General features: G+C 38.3%; 2 non-coding genes across 2 annotated transcripts; both read left to right on the forward strand.

Moving 5' to 3' along the window:
• Positions 1-5,682: 5,682 nt before the first annotated feature.
• Positions 5,683-5,754, forward strand: trnaa-ugc (transfer RNA alanine (anticodon UGC)). The gene has a single exon. It is a non-coding gene; the product is annotated as a tRNA-Ala (tRNA).
• A 2,855-nt stretch (positions 5,755-8,609) lies between these two features.
• Positions 8,610-8,681, forward strand: trnat-cgu (transfer RNA threonine (anticodon CGU)). Its single transcript has one exon. It is a non-coding gene; the product is annotated as a tRNA-Thr (tRNA).
• The last annotated feature ends 9,136 nt before the right edge of the window (positions 8,682-17,817 follow it).

The following is a 17,817-nucleotide window of genomic DNA, read 5'->3' on the forward strand; positions in this document are numbered from 1 at the left end:
CACCTGTCTAGTAAACAGGAGATCCTGGGTCCGATTCCCAGCGGTGCCTTTCTTCATGTCTTACTGTACAGAGTTTATCGTTATAGGCAAATCCCATGCCTTTTAATTTACGTGAATGCAAGTGTTCGTTTCCTTTCTGCAACAACTTGTTTTTAAAGAAATCTATACAGCTTGCGAAAGATGAAAGACAAATGTCCCCCAAAGAACCTGGAGCCTTAAGCCAGCACCTTAGACTGCTCAGCCACACTACCCGCTGTGCCTTGTCTCTTTGTCTCATTACTTGCCTGGAGGAAGCCGGGTGGCTCTTGCTCTTTTCGTCCAACTTCGTGGCGTTATGACTGTGGAACCGACTGCACCTGCTTTTTCTGAGATGCTTCCCCTCTCATGGCGAGATCTCGACTTCTTTAACATAAAGTTTTTCTGTGGAGCAGGCTTCAGACCTCTGCGTACAGCACCCTTGATCTCATTTTTTTTACAGCAGCTGCATCCGGAAAATTGTGCTTTTTACTTTTTATTTGTACAACAAAAATACATACAATACAAACAAGAGCACATATAACGTATCAAGAAAATCGCCAGGGGTTCATGCTATAATACAATTACATTTTATGAAACACGATTGCACAAGGTAAATAAGAAAAGGTCCGCACACCCAGTGGGCAGTGATTCGTCGAATATACTATATATCACATTTCTTTGAAAAAATAAAACATTTCCCTGGGTCAGAGATTAAATAAAACTTCACTCGCACCAAACAAATTTATATTTCTAAATATCACAACATGATCGAATTTAAGTCATTTTAATAACAATGAATAGTCACCTATGCATTGCAATATAAACATTTATATTGATTTAAATCGCGTTTAAATCGCCTTTATTTAAAACCCATAAATAAAGCTGATAGTGTTTAGACTTTTAATTATTTAAAACTGTATTATAGCAGCACAATGCACAATGCAACGTAAATCGCTATCTTTGTCTTCTGCGTAATAATGTTCACCTCTCTGTCCAGCAAATTAACAATAGTAATAATAATGAACTTTATTGTATATGGCGCCTTTAAAGGTGGCTCCTCAAAGCGCTTTACAGGATAAAAACAATAACAACATTACTGTTAGGCTGGGCAAACGATTTTTTTTTTAAAGAAATACAAAATGAGATATAATGATGTGTTCCGGCTTAGACATTAACGAAGAGCATAACAAAGGTCATAAAGGTCATAAACTATATTAATTTTGGAACATCAACATATTATGTAAACTGTATGTTGCTGTTATTGGTATTTTAAAGAAAAAAATACTGTAAAATCCTGGGTTCGGTACAATGATTCAGGCATTCATGTGAAGGACAACAGAGCTTTCACTGGCTCAAAAAGACAAAAAGAATAACGGACACAGCGCGAGCCTGCATTCTCTCCTCAGCCGTCCACACCACACTTTTCCCTGGGTCAGATTTTAAATAAAACTTCACTTGCACCAAACAAATTACCACACACTGAACACTGAACATGTTAACCCAAATATGTCTCACAATACTTTTATGGTACATTACTTTGCTAAAATGTATTTAAAAATAAAAACGATTACAAACGCCAGCAGAGAGAGAGACACATACACAGTTCTTCATTGTCAAAAAGTAATTGTTTTTTACTTTTTCAGCACCCAGACAAACGCAAACGCGTTATTAATGAAATGTTTTTATTCATTCTTAATCAAACTCACAAGTTGTCATCTGCTGTTGAAGCTCTGTGAGACTAGACTCACACATGGCTAGACTTGACTCGGCTCTGGCTTTCCCATCTATACCGATGCACTGCAAGTACAACCCCCCTCTCTGCGGGAGTGCTGGCTGTGATGAATTAAACCTGTTTCACAGGTATTTTCAAAGTAGAAGGGGGCGAGATTTCCAGCAAAAGACACCTCCCCCCCTTCAAAACCCAGTAAGTACAGTACTTACTAGTTAAGAAAGCTAGGCTCCTCAATGAAATCGCTTTAACATGCTAATGCATTGGTGTATTGGAGTAAGTAAAAAGACAAGGGACATTCTTCCTCCCCCTACATTCTCAGAGTAGAATAGAATTTTCCTTTGACAAAACAAGGCTCGCCAGATAATGTGAATCGAAACCTGTTTTTCTAGCTTTTAAAGTCGTGCAATGTGTAAGCAGGAACACATCATTATTTCTTACATATGAAAAATACATAATATAGCTCCCAAACAAACACAAACGTGTTTTTAATAAAATGCTTTTGTTCACTCATAATCTGACAATTTCAGGAAGACTAAGGAAGGACTAAGGAAATTGTCATCTGTTGTTGAAGCTCTGTGAGCTCGGTGACTTTGAGACCACTTGTTATCCCAGGTTGTTTGAATCGCCACAATTCAGATAGAGAAAAAAGAGCTGACTGACAAGATTTAAGATGTGGTTGTCAATGTTGGATTAAAAAAAAACACGTTGCCCGATGTTAGTTGCATTGATTGAAAAATAATTTTAGTTCGAGAGACTGGATAAGTAATTCAAGTGTTTTTTTTTTACTTCCTGAAAAACAAGTAATAAAACTAAATTCAATTTAAAGGTCTTTATTAACATGACAGATGGGTGCAATCAGTGTTGGGTATTTACTTTGTAATCTGTATTGCTTGGTGATGCCACTTTTAAAGGTGATATATAAAATCAAGGCTTTAACTTGCTTTAACTCTGCAAGTCTGAGTTCTTGTGTCCGTCCTATCTGAGACCGAAAGTATTACAATATGTATCTTTATAGCAGGTGGTGTACAGCTTTTTAGTATAGATTACACTTTTCTAAAATGTATTTAAAAAATAAAAACAATCTAATCTTTCCACGTTTGATCCCAAGATCCCAAGAAAAATAAATCTAAACGGGGAGAAAGCTATGCTGAAAGTTTATTAAGATACTTAGAAGACTACACAGCCCAATTTATGTTGCATTTGTCTGATTGTGAGGCGAAACAGCCCTACACAGCCCTGTCGCAGTACACAAATATAATCATATCGTTATTAATTTCTTTAGATACGCAATTCCATATTATATTAGCAGAAAAGCTTAAAACTGCCACTATTTCACATGTTAGTTAAAGACTTCGATGCTTAAAATGTTTAGGGAGAAATCGAATTTTCTTTAAAGTACTGATTCCTGGAATCTGACTGGCTGACAGCCTTCTGAAGTAGTTCCATAATATCTGGTATACGGAAAAGAAAGTGTTGAGAAAAAAAGCCTGGATTCTCATGTATCTGATACAAGTATCTTTTAATACAGTCTTTGATGTGCTCTTGAGGATCCTTGTGATATTTTGAGCCCTGGTTGAATGATAAGTGTTGCAGTTTAAATAATTTTCGTAGTTAGAAATTATGAAACGCTCTGTTAAAAGCAAGGGAGTTTTTATGTCCGTTGCAGTAAAAGAAAATGCCTGACAAAGTAGGGCTTGGACAGATTCCAAGTGCTTGTACAAATATGCTTAAGAAATTATCCACGAAATGCTGTGGTGTTTGTCAAAGAAAAAACTAAAAGTATTTTCGTTTAAAATGACGGTTAGAAAGAATGTGGACCAGCATAATACTTTGAGTTTACAGCTTGTCCAAAGTCATTCATTATTAATACTATTAGTAATATCTTCGGTAAAGGCTTTGATGCATAAATATTTCTGATAAAGGTAGGTTGTGTACTTTTGTCCAACTTTTGTCCAAGCTCAAATGCTGTACATGAGAGGTTCCAGCATGACCTCAAATGACGCGATACACTGCGTGATACTGCATGATACTGCGTTTTAATGTGACACGCCCACCGGGGTATACCACGAAATACCCCACCCATTTTGAATGGCTGCATCTTATACATTATACATTAATAAACGCATATATAACGTCGAAAACACATCTAACACAGTGCCTGAGGCTTTTTACTGTATATATCGTGGGTGCTGCAACTAGGAGTATACAGCCATCTGCACAGTGTACGAAGTAAATTATTTACGTAGTAATTAATTAATTTACTATATTTATTACTGTATTTTCTATATTTATTACTATATGTACTATATTTATTTTACACGTGTAAATAAATTAATGTTTGGCCATTGACAAAGTACAACTATTTTTTTATTACAAGTTAAGTAAATCCTTTTGCCCAAAACTGAAGGGGCGACACTCCTCCCTCCCCCCGTGACACCAGGCCTGTCCCCATCCTATTCCATAATGTCATTATATATAATACCTTACAACAGTGACCGTTTCCTTACTAACTGCATGCGTTAAAATTGCACATCAGCTCATAGTAGGGGGCACATAACTGCGATGTATTATCAATGTTAAATTTCAACCATAATATCGACAACATTAATAAACGCATACGTTGTGGTATATTTTCCGGTTATATACCACAATGCATTGCTAGTATTCGTTGGTCACCATTTTGGACACGTTTTTCAATCGTAGAAGAAATCCGCAAATATCTCAGCAATCCTCTTTTGACGAGTAAGTATAAATAATAATAATAATACTATCTGAATACATACAGATCTTACTTAATATTATTTTGATTAAAATAGTACGTTAATAAGCAAAAAATGGCACATAAAAATAGTGTGAAGGGGAAGATGACACAAAATCGTTTTGCCGTTTCTCTAATTATTCTTATTCTATGTTGTACTTTCAAAATTTGGGTACTCTTTAATTAGGACAGACTTTATTGCTCAACTGCTATGATGCAAGCCAAATTTTATACGTTTATTATAGCTTTGAGCTTAGTTAACCTTAATGGTTCATTTTTGAGATTATACTAAAGAAGATATTAATCATCATTTATTTGGGTAGTAATATTATATAATTTTCTTCTAGCTGCGGTGCTGAAGTCCCACCCTACCTTTAAAGAAATAAAGGAACACACAATGTGTTACTTGAAGAATGCATATGCAAGGCAGGGGGCCAGGAGATCTGGACACTGAAAATAATAGGTTTCTGGTTCTAACTGTTAGGACAATTAGACAGGGTTTGCAAATGGTGGACAAAAATCGTCTTAACTTTCATTGTAATATTTTTTTTCTTGGAAATATAGAAGTTGTACATTTTAAAATCTGTATTGTAATGTATAATAGGCCTCTACCCATATACGTATAATAGTCCTCTAAAATTATCCGTATAATAGACTTCTAACCATATACGTATAATAGCCCTCTAAAGTTATCCGTATAATAGACCTCTAACCATATACGTATAATAGTCCTCTAAAGTTATCCTGAACTCCAATCATATATGTATAATAGTGCTCTAAATTTATCCGTATAATAGAACTCCAACCATTTATGTATAATGAACACCTTATCATAGACGTATAACAATAGACATATATTAGAATTTCATTCTAGACGAATTGCGGACCACATTTAGACGTCTAAGGTATGCGTTTAATAGACGTATATTATACGTCTTTTGCCCACTGGGCCGTCGTCCATGTGACTGGATATAAAAATAACTGATTCATTTTTAACCGGTCTCTGGAAGCTTAGATGTGACTATTTTTCCTTCCTTATTTCTTCATTCCCATGAATTTACTCTGTATTAGAGGAAACGCGAAAGTGGGAAACTGCAGACATTCTTCGTGAGTGGTGGATTGTGGTCAGTGAGCATCTGCACATCTCTAAGTCAGTTCCACAAGCTGTTCTGTTGGGGATGTAGCTCAATGGTAGAGTGCATGCTTTGCATGTATGAGGTCCTGTGTTCAATCCCTGGCATCTCCAAGTGTTTCATATTACTGTGCTCACATCAATCTTCTGTTGTGTGAGAACTCCTTGTCTGTGTTTATAGAGAGCTAGGTTTACACAATTAAATTTAGACACACTCGAAGTGCTACAGTGTTCTCTCCTGTTTTAAATGTAACTCCAAAACATTTCATTCTGTTCTTCACACTTGTCATGGCTTTTGCAGAAAACACCCTTTGAATTTCTTGAGAGATCATTCAGCGAGTGAGTCCTTCCTCTGGACTCCGCACTAAGCTGAAAGCTGCACAAACTCCTCATTGCATGTCCTGTACTCTTACAAGCGCTCTCGTGTAGATGTGGAGCACAGTTATAAGGACACTTTGAACTTTTTCCGTTTGAAACGGAAAATGCAAATGATCATGAAAAGTATTGATCGTATAAAATATCCATGGTACAACTCGAGAAAGAACTGAAGGACTACACAACAACTTTTGATGATTACAAGTTACTTTAAGAAATACAACCATCCGCACATGGGCTTGGATCCTGAACGCTTAAGTTGAAAGAGCAAAAGCGAAGGATGACCTGTAAACTCTCTTCATTGTCTTAAAGTTTATAAAATAAAACAATATCTTACTTTCTTAATAATTTCTTACTGTTTATAGACGATTTATTGAATTTTTGCAAAATCTCATTTACAAACTTTTTTCTGTTAAATTGTTATTCACATACTCGAATGTAGATAAACGTTATTGTCTTCCGGGTGTGTGCCCATTTCTCAAAAAAAATATTTGTTAGTCTGTTGGGAGGCTGCACAAGGTGTTTAGAGATAGAACATCTAAAAGACAGGCTTTCTAAGCTTAACATCAAGGCAGTTTTCTCAACAGAAATGCTCTTTGGCAATTTCAGCTTTACTTTGGGAACATTGCCGAGATCACTTCTGAGCCAATGCACGTGATAGTGTGCCGGCAAGTACATTTAATATTGGCTGTGTTAGCGAGCTGCTTTTCCCTTTGAAACTTTTACTTCTTCATGCTGAATCATTGGCAGGGGTAAAGCTAATTAAATCTTTTCGCATAGCGCTCCATCAGAAAATACTTTCTCCTTGGTCAAAACGGGCACAGAAATTTTATAAGGGCAGCCTGTTTTGCACCGTCTAAATAACCGACAGTATGCGAATAAGCTTTTTAATAACAGTATTTACAATATAACCCATGTTCAAAAATGCTTTTAGCTTCTTTTAGTCTAAGAAACAGGGGTGTTTTAGCGGATTGTGGTCTTCAATTAGTAAACGCTGAAGTGTTTCCCCGCTTGTGAACAGATCTGGCTCCATTTAAACAGAATCCTGCTCAGCTCCTGCTTTCACTGCAACTTTTGAATTGAGCCCAAAGCGATAAGCAAGCTGAATTATCAAAGCTCATTAGGTACTAGAGATCATGGTATGTTATCAGGTAAATGCAGTCCCATGTATCCTCCGTAATTTCGAGTAAATACCAAAACACACCATCCACGACCCACAGCGGGAATAAGCAGGACTTGGTTGTTCAGAGCGTGAGGCAACTATCGCCAAGAGGGGGGTTTGATCCTCGCTCTCGCTACTATTTGAAATGCCAAAGACGCGTAATAGAGATTTTTGCAGATGTTTTTTTATGCTCCACTATACATTACAATAATGAAAAAAAATCAATTAGAAATATGCAATACAACGTCGGTTCCCGAAAATAAAATCTGTTTTACACAGACATCATTGCTTTTGAGATAATCCAGATTGTGAAGACAACTGCGACCTAGCTCTGGAAAATATTACTCAAAGGTTGGAAAGTACAACACGTTTGTACGTTTGACGTTTACAACATGTAACATGGCACTTCTCCAGCAAAGCAACTCAGGTTGGTGAACTACTGGTGTATTCAATACACCTCCATTCATCCATCACTTGTCAGGATGGTTGAGTGTTCTAAAGCACCATTCAAAGCGCTTTACAGGTAATGGGGACTCCCCTCCACCACCACCAAAGCACCATGATCAAAGACTTGTGTTTTTCTAGCTCTCACGGGTATTCTTGTCTCCAGATCGAGGTTTTGGTTCAAATCCCACTCCTACCAGCTACTCTTTTTCCCTGTTACATTTTCCCATCTTGATGTGCTTGCTGACAATGACAGGAGGAGGAAAATGGAGAAACTGCTTAGCAGACACATGATGGGCAGGAAGATTCATGAACTATTAGATGTGATTAGCAGAAAGTCAACTATAAATAGACTTTGTGCATTAAGAACTGTTTGTGTTGCCCGTAATCTAGGTAAGATTTTCGGTAAGGTATGCATTCAAATGTGAAAGACTATAATAATATAAAACCAGGAGAAGACTTATTAAAACATACTGTTTTCCTTGCGGTTTCTAATGTATTTTATTAAATGGGGGCTTTGTGAAATCAACTTTTAGCCTCTTGGAATGCAGTCACTCTCCCCGGTCTAAATACCATTATGTAAAATTAGGAAGCAGCAGTATTTTGATAAAGTGCGGTGTTCCTTTATCACAGTAACACAACAGTAAACAGTAAACGCTCAGGTGTTTATAATTACTCGGGAGCAGATCACCCTCAATCTAGAAAAAACCTTTCACAGCGATATTTGAATCGAGCCCCATAGCGTTAAGAAAGCTAAATTACACAAAGCTCATATGACATTGGGAGTCACTGTACCCTATCACGTCCTGCTTGCACTGTCCTACTAAAAGATTAGAGGGATCAGAAAGGACACAAACAACCCATGAATCAACGATTTTGAACTTAAGGGTCGCAAGCTCTACCGACTGCGCCTCTTGTTCCTCTATTACAACAGTAAAATTACTAGGGTTGATTCAACATATAGTAAGCTGACCCCGCTCCCAGCGACGGCACGGTGGCCAAGTGGTAAGGCGTCGGTCTCGTAAACCGAAGATCGCGGGTCCGAATCCCGTCTGTGCCTCTTTCATTCACCGCCACGTTCCTTTATCTAAGTCTACAAGTAACATGGAAACGTCTCCTCTTGTTACTCTTTCTGTGGAAGCGCACAGTTTCCTGTTAAAGCCAGAACGTATTGCGGAAGTCTAATATATGAAATTTGTTAAGAACTTGATTGTCTTTTCACAGAGAAAAACGAGAAAACCTTTTTTTCAGAAGTGGGATTCGAACAAAAAACCCGAGGGGAAACTGTGACCTGAACGCAACGCCTTAGACCCCCAGCCAACTCGCCTGTGGCTTTTATATTGAATTATATGTAATTTATTTATTTCTACTCGTTGATAAGAAAAAAAGTGAAATCGTGTAATTAGGGAAATCTCTTTTTTTTTCATGTGGAAAACTAGCACAAGCAAATGTAAAGTTCAGAGCAGCGCTCAATAAAAACGATCAGAAACCGAAAGCGCGAATTATGCAGATCAGTACATTCCCATACCAGTTGTTCTGCAGAAGAAATAAAAATAGCCGAACTCAAAGACGTTGTATTGCATATTTCTAATTGGTTTATTTTCCTGATTGCAATGTATTGTGAAGCATAAAAGCCAGCTGCATCAATCTCTATTACGCGTCATTTCTAAAGGCGTTTCAAATAGCAGCCAGTGCAGTATTAACGCTTTTGGAGCATGTATTACATTGTAAATAATCTTATTTAAATAAGTTTAAATTCACACACTGTTATTTAGACAGCGCAAACCTGTCTGACCTCATACAACTTTCTGTGCCCGCTGAGTAGATCTTAAAGCAGCTGCAGCCAAAGTACCCGTAATGGCAACACAGTGCTTTGAGTTCGGCTTTTCTTATTTCTTCTGCAGAACCACTGGCATCGGAATATACTGATCCGCATAAGAAGCGCTTTCGGCTTTGATGGTTTTTATTGAGCGCTGCTCTTAACTTTACATTTGCTCAGGCTAGTTTTCCCCATGAAAAAAATACATTTCCCAAATTACACGATTTCACTTTTTTTCCTATCAACAAGTAGAAATAAATAAAACATATAATGCAATATAAGAGCCACAGACAGGATGCCTGGTGGTCTAAGGCGTTGCATTGAGGTCGCAGTTTCCCCTGGAGACGTTTGTTCAAATCGTACTTCCGACAAAGAGCCTCTCTCGTTAGAGTAGAAACGACAGAATCTCTAAGTAGAAAACATTTCCACAACATCTCGCATTTCACGTGTTTAATGTTATTTGTCTTAGTGGCTGTTTCGGTGAATGATGGCTCTCTTTTCTTGCAGGGTGACGGCAAACTTCTTCAGAGAGGGAGTCTCCAACGCACGGCTTTTCTTTATCAGGACCGAAGGTAACAGAGACAGACTTCAAACTCAAATGAATTACTTCTTGAGCATTTATGACCGGTAAAAAGCTGAGAGCAGAAGAAAACGTCATTGGAAATGAAGAAATGTCTGCTGACAGTAATCAGAGCTCACGCTCAACTGCGGACAACCGCTCCTTGTTAGTACAGTGTTGAGTACCCCCGCTTGTCGCGCGGAAGACCGGGGTAAGTTTTGGTGACAGGGTGCTGGTTTAATTTTTTAACAACCTGACTTCAGTTAAAAACTGTGTACTATTTACTAAGTTTCAGACTACTTATTGCGGTAGAATATGGAGATCATATCTAGCTCTGAGCTCAACTGCAACAAGAAGTCGTGCTTAACAAAGTCAGAGCCCAGCTGAACGTGTGCTCAGTGTAGTGCCCAGGACTCAGGAGCATTGTTGTGGTTCTAATTAGCACGAACTGCAGGGGCTCTGAATCAGAGCCTTTCAATTTATCTGTTCAGTAAATTAAAATGCAAGACACCTTAAAATGGGATTATTACTTTGTCTCTGTCCCGTTTGTATATAATCGAATGTTTAAAAGATACCAGTAAGGACACACAACTACTAATGGGATACTTATTGGAAATAATCCCAAAACAAGCATGTGCGGCAGCTGGTAAACCCCTGTAATAATATTTGCAGTGACAAAACACTTTGAAGATTTGCAATCTATTTAAATATGGATTTACTAAATTTCAGTTCTCCGGCATAACTGAACTCTCACTGTCGCATACTAAAGGCTTTACATGCATTAGCTGTGATACAGATTCTAATAAACACAGAATGAAACTTAGTTTTGTTCCTCATGGTGATCCTCTTGTAGATCCAAATGAAATGTTTAATATGATCCCCCAAGAAAAAAAAGGAGTCCATTTCCGAATAATTGATACGCCATCAAACATTTTTTAATATCCCTGCAAGTTTATACAGAGAATGCTGGTTCGCGGCTTAAATTCAAATTAAAAAAAAGGAAACGAGTTGGAAACTATGTCAATCTGGGATTTAAATCACCCAGAACATTTCACTACATTGGGCAGTATGTGACAGAGAGCAGCTCCTGACATCCCTTTGATAGATCAGTTAGTAAAGTGGAGGACTGTAGTGGGTAATAGCAGGGAATCCTTAGGTTGCTTGTTCAATTCCGGCTCAAAGGATGGCACCTTTTGTGTACTTTGTTTAATCAAAGAGTTAAAATAGTGAATCTGTTTCATTCATGCGTTGAACAAAAGCTCAATAAACGACGAAGCAGAGGCTCCTGTTCTGAATTCACCTCACGTCTGATTGTCTTGTTTTGGTCAAGATCTGATCTTTGAATTAAGGGACTACACTGTCTGCTTTTTAATTAAAAAATACATACAAATGTCAAGTTTTTTGTAGATATAAAGGTGTTCTCTGTTTTCAAAGGATAGCTACTTAATTGGCTTTATGATTTGGTATTGATTTTGTATTGTTGTATTATTAAGTTTGTGCTTTCTGTGTTTTTATCGTATTGTGAACTACTTTTTTAAACAAATGCTTACAAAGGCAGACACGGCACACATCTGTTTATACCAGCGGTGAATTGTACATTTTTATTAAGTACAATCTACTGTGCACTTTTGGGAGTATAACAGGTTCGATATAAAGTGGCAAAAATATAAAAGGGAAAAATACCCCAGACTGCGTGTAAAGGCTTCGTTGTGACTGTTGTTTTATTTTTAGATAAAGATGGCGTACTGTGCACAAAATGTTGCAGAAACACAATCTGATATTTTAATAACTATTATTTTAATAATTTGATAAGTATGAGGTCCCGGATCCAAATCTTCAGTCCTGATATTTTTAAAAATGATATCTTCCCTTCCTCTCGTGGAAGTCACACGATGTGAACAATTGTTTTTTTTTTCACGTTGCGATCCAAAGAGCCTCAGATGCACAGTCTAACAGTAACCAAACCAGGATGGATTCTGCTGGGAGCCGGACTGAGCTCATTCTCACTCCCTGTGCTGAAAACAGAATTATCTCTTCTCCGAACATCGTCTACAGCTGCTAGATACTGTTCTGTGTCCTACTGCTCCAGCAATTCCTTTGACCAAAGACAGATCACTTGTGCGCTTTTAACCTTCTTGCAGCTACAGGCGAGACTGAAGCTGGAGATGTGAAGGCACCCGCTGGTGCATGTTCTCCAAATTTCACAATCGCGACAGACTTCTCTTTTTTTTAAAAAGTAGATATAGCCCTGAAAAAAGCATTAGCTTTATCAGTTTTTACATTATTCAAACATGATATTTTTATTGCATTTTACATAATAATAATAATTATAATTATTATTGTTTAAACTTATATAGCGCTTTTCTGGACACTCCACTCAAAGCCCTTTACAGGTAATGGGGACTCCCCTCCACCACCACCAATGTGTAGCCCCACCTGGAAGATGCGACGGCAGCCATAGTGCGCCAGAACGCTCACCACACATCAGCTATTAGTGGGGAGGAGAGCAGAGGGATGAAGTCAGTTCAGAGATGGGGATTATTAGGAGGCCATGACTGGTAAGGGTCAATGGGAAATTTGGCCAGGATGCCGGGGTTACACCCCTACTCTTTCAAGAGACGACCTGGGATTTTTAATGACCACAGAGTCAGGACCTCGGTTTTACGTCTCAGCCGAAGGACGGCACCTGTTTACAGTTTAGTGTCCCCGTCATAATACCGGGGCATTAGAACCAACACAGACCCGCCCAGTGACAGAAACCAGACAGTATCGTGTGTCGGGCTCGGCTGCGAGCAGGACAATGATGTCACGGGGACAAAGTAGAGAAAATCAAAACGGTTCTATAAAAGACCTGTGTCAGCTGTCGGTTCGCAGTCTGGACTCTAAATCCACCGATCCGATTTCAAATCTCTCTAACACCTGAGCTACGGCTTCTTTCAAGTAGTTATTCAGGAGAACATTATGTTAATCATATAGATGAAGCGTTTAATATATTCAGGTGGGTAGCTACGTCAGCATTCGTATCTGCAAAGGAACAAGTAATACTGTAGGTTTATTCCACGCTGAAAAGAGAAGAGAGAAAACAAACCTGAAGAAGGTTTCACAGCTATGTTTTCTCTCTTCTCTTTTCAGCATGGAATAAACCTATTCCCAGTGGGCAGTGATTCGTCGAATATACGTACATATATATATCGTCGAATATACGTATATTAATGGCGAAATACGGCTATACGTACATATACGTCGCCGCGACGTATAATCAATGTCGAATTGCAACTGTAAAATCGACGACATTAATAAACGCATATATAATGTTGAAAACACAATTAACACAGTGCCTGAGGCTTTTTACTGTATATATCGTGTGTGCCGAAACTAGGAGTATACGGCACTCTGCACAGTGTACGAAGTAAATTATTTTCGCAGTAATTAATTAATTTATTATATTTATTACTATATTTAGTATACACGTGTAAATAAATTAATTACTGCGAAAATAATTTACTTCGTACACTGTGCAGAGTGCCGTATACTCCTAGTTTTAAAACTGACAAAAATGTAAAAAACACGTTTCTCACTTAGAAATTTAAGATGGGGGTGGGGTATTACTAGTAGCGGCACTGAACTCACCATGGTGCAATTCATTTACGTGACGGGCTAGTGGTTTAATGGATAACGCGTCTTATTTCGGTTTACAAGATTATCGATTCGACTTCTTCCGGGGTTGTGTGATTTAAATCAGGCTCCTCAGAAATAGATGTCTGGTATGTAAATGAACTGCACCTGAAAGCAAACGTTGGGTCTGGGTTCCTTTCTTTCCTGCATGAAATAGCAAATCATTACAAAAAAAGACACCAACTAATGTCCAATAGCGTTAGTCATTTAAGTAAACATGAATATACTGTAAGGTCTTGGTACATAGGAGTGGATTTCAACCACAATTAAAAAAGGGCGAATTATAATTACAGGCTTCAGACACGTTTTCATACAAAAGTGACCAAACACTCCCTAACTTTCAGGTTTGCTTGAACCTGTAACAAAAACATGGTCTGAAACTTCCATTCTCTGATGTTACTGTCTCTAAAGTCGGACATGATGTTACGCAGATGGGCAGTTTTCTCTCGTCGTGTTCAAGATTATTCGCTGCATAAGCTCCTTATTGCGTGTTCTGTACTGCTCTGTTATTTTGTTCAGATTACCTAAGTGGTGTACAGATAAAACCCAACCGCGTGGTGTAATTTCCGGGTTCGGCACCAGCAGCACCTGCAAACACATCAGCTGACCTCAACATGACTTGAACTCACAACTTTCTGATCTGAAGTTAGACATGCTACCATTGCGCCACGAGGTCACACATTAATTCCCCCAAAGAGAAAAATCAGCGTCCCTGAAAAATATTTTTTTCATTCTCTTCCGTGAGGAGCGCCGCTCTTCAAAAGAGGGTCTCTTCTTCCCAGACCACAGATTATTCTTTCCGCCCGTCTCTCTCACAGAGAGCAGACACACCGTCTCCACTGATGTGTTTACTACATCTATAGATCTGACCCCCTACAGCCCCTTTATACAGCCCCGATATTCGATATTCCCCGATAAAGAACAAAAAATATTCCTGGATAGGATATTTACCACCAGCCTCGTGAACATCTCATCTTGACCTCTTCCAGGAGGAGCACAATTAACACAGAATCCTCTCTCCATTTAGCAAATAACACAAAACACTGTTTACCTGTCAAGACAGAAAACCAGGCTGCTCCAGGTGAGGCTTAAACTCACAACCTCGGCATGACTCCACTGATGATGTCATTTTACATGGCCTGAACCAGGAAAGAGTTTGGAAGTCAAGAAGTTATGGTGTTGTTTTAATACTTGCCTACTCATTTAATTTTTCGGTCAAATCTTTTATTTGCGAGTTCTTTCAATTGATGTTAATCCTTGTCCCGATGCACGATTCTGGGCCATGGTGCATCTTGAATAATGTTCTTATAGGCTTCAGTTTGGAAAAGTGCGCTCTTCAGAAGCTACCGAAACCGGTAATTGTTATGTAACACTTAATGCAAAAGCAACGTTCGGGTTTGAAAAAGAATATTACTTGCTATGAATACAAACACTGTTACAGGAGGCGTGATATGGCTATTTTAACTTAGATCATCAATTCATCTTACATTTCTTCTCCATCTATATCAAAAGTGTAATCGCTACTGAGCGCTAAAGGCAGGTCCTGGCAATACAATCTTCTTTAGAAAACATTTTAAAAACTATTTCCACTACCATCTGTAAAGTAAAAGATACCGATTGCACACAACTAATAAAATATTTTTTCCAGGGACGTTGTAGCTAGATGCAAATTACAATCGAAAATGCATCAGCTTTAAAATTTTCTTTTGGATCCAGAGGACGATCAGCATGAGCCATCAAAGAGCCTGTAGCTACAAGAAGGTTAAAAGCACACAAGTGATCTGTCTTTGGTCAAAGGAATTGCTGGAGCAGTAGGACGCAGAGCAATATCTAGCAGCTGTAGACGATGTTCGGAGAAGAGATAATTCTGTTTTCATCACAGGGAGTGAGAATGAGCTCAGTCCGGCCTCCAGCAGAATCCATTCTGGTTTGGTTTCTGTCAGACTGTGTGTCTGAGGCTCTTTGGATCGCAACGTGAAAAAAAAAGAACAAAAAACATTTGCTCACATCTTGTGATTTCCAAGAGAGGAAGAGAAGATATCACTTTAAAAAAAATCAGAACTGAAGATTTGGATCCTGGACCTCATACTTGTCAAATGATTAAAATAATAATTATGAAAATATCAGGTTGTGTTTCTGCAACATATCGTGCACAGTACGCCATTTTTTTCTAAAAATACAGTAGATTGTACTTAATAAAAATGTACAATTCACCGCTGGTATAAACAGATGTGTGCTGTGTTTGCCTTTGTAAGCATTTTTTTAAAAAAGTAGTTCACAATACGATGGAAAACACAGAAAGCACAAACTTAATAATATAACGATTATGTTAATCATATAGATGAAGCGTTTAATATATTCAAGTGGGTAGCTACGTCAGCATTCGTATCTGCAAAGGAACAAGTAATACTGTAGGTTTATTCCACGCTGAAAAGAGAAGAGAGAAAACAAACCTGAAGAAGGTTTCACAGCTATGTTTTCTCTCTTCTCTTTTCAGCATGGAATAAACCTATTCCCAGTGGGCAGTGATTCGTCGAATATACGTACATATATATATCGTCGAATATACGTATATTAATGGCGAAATACGGCTATACGTACATATACGTCGCCGCGACGTATAATCAATGTCGAATTGCAACTGTAAAATCGACGACATTAATAAACGCATATATAATGTTGAAAACACAATTAACACAGTGCCTGAGGCTTTTTACTGTATATATCGTGTGTGCCGAAACTAGGAGTATACGGCACTCTGCACAGTGTACGAAGTAAATTATTTTCGCAGTAATTAATTAATTTATTATATTTATTACTATATTTAGTATACACGTGTAAATAAATTAATTACTGCGAAAATAATTTACTTCGTACACTGTGCAGAGTGCCGTATACTCCTAGTTTTAAAACTGACAAAAATGTAAAAAACACGTTTCTCACTTAGAAATTTAAGATGGGGGTGGGGTATTACTAGTAGCGGCACTGAACTCACCATGGTGCAATTCATTTACGTGACGGGCTAGTGGTTTAATGGATAACGCGTCTTATTTCGGTTTACAAGATTATCGATTCGACTTCTTCCGGGGTTGTGTGATTTAAATCAGGCTCCTCAGAAATAGATGTCTGGTATGTAAATGAACTGCACCTGAAAGCAAACGTTGGGTCTGGGTTCCTTTCTTTCCTGCATGAAATAGCAAATCATTACAAAAAAAGACACCAACTAATGTCCAATAGCGTTAGTCATTTAAGTAAACATGAATATACTGTAAGGTCTTGGTACATAGGAGTGGATTTCAACCACAATTAAAAAAGGGCGAATTATAATTACAGGCTTCAGACACGTTTTCATACAAAAGTGACCAAACACTCCCTAACTTTCAGGTTTGCTTGAACCTGTAACAAAAACATGGTCTGAAACTTCCATTCTCTGATGTTACTGTCTCTAAAGTCGGACATGATGTTACGCAGATGGGCAGTTTTCTCTCGTCGTGTTCAAGATTATTCGCTGCATAAGCTCCTTATTGCGTGTTCTGTACTGCTCTGTTATTTTGTTCAGATTACCTAAGTGGTGTACAGATAAAACCCAACCGCGTGGTGTAATTTCCGGGTTCGGCACCAGCAGCACCTGCAAACACATCAGCTGACCTCAACATGACTTGAACTCACAACTTTCTGATCTGAAGTTAGACATGCTACCATTGCGCCACGAGGTCACACATTAATTCCCCCAAAGAGAAAAATCAGCGTCCCTGAAAAATATTTTTTTCATTCTCTTCCGTGAGGAGCGCCGCTCTTCAAAAGAGGGTCTCTTCTTCCCAGACCACAGATTATTCTTTCCGCCCGTCTCTCTCACAGAGAGCAGACACACCGTCTCCACTGATGTGTTTACTACATCTATAGATCTGACCCCCTACAGCCCCTTTATACAGCCCCGATATTCGATATTCCCCGATAAAGAACAAAAAATATTCCTGGATAGGATATTTACCACCAGCCTCGTGAACATCTCATCTTGACCTCTTCCAGGAGGAGCACAATTAACACAGAATCCTCTCTCCATTTAGCAAATAACACAAAACACTGTTTACCTGTCAAGACAGAAAACCAGGCTGCTCCAGGTGAGGCTTAAACTCACAACCT

This window comes from Lepisosteus platostomus, chromosome 5 (genome assembly GCF_059453375.1).
Source record: "Lepisosteus platostomus isolate fLepPlt1 chromosome 5, fLepPlt1.hap1, whole genome shotgun sequence".
In the NCBI taxonomy this organism is placed as follows: domain Eukaryota; kingdom Metazoa; phylum Chordata; class Actinopteri; order Semionotiformes; family Lepisosteidae; genus Lepisosteus; species Lepisosteus platostomus.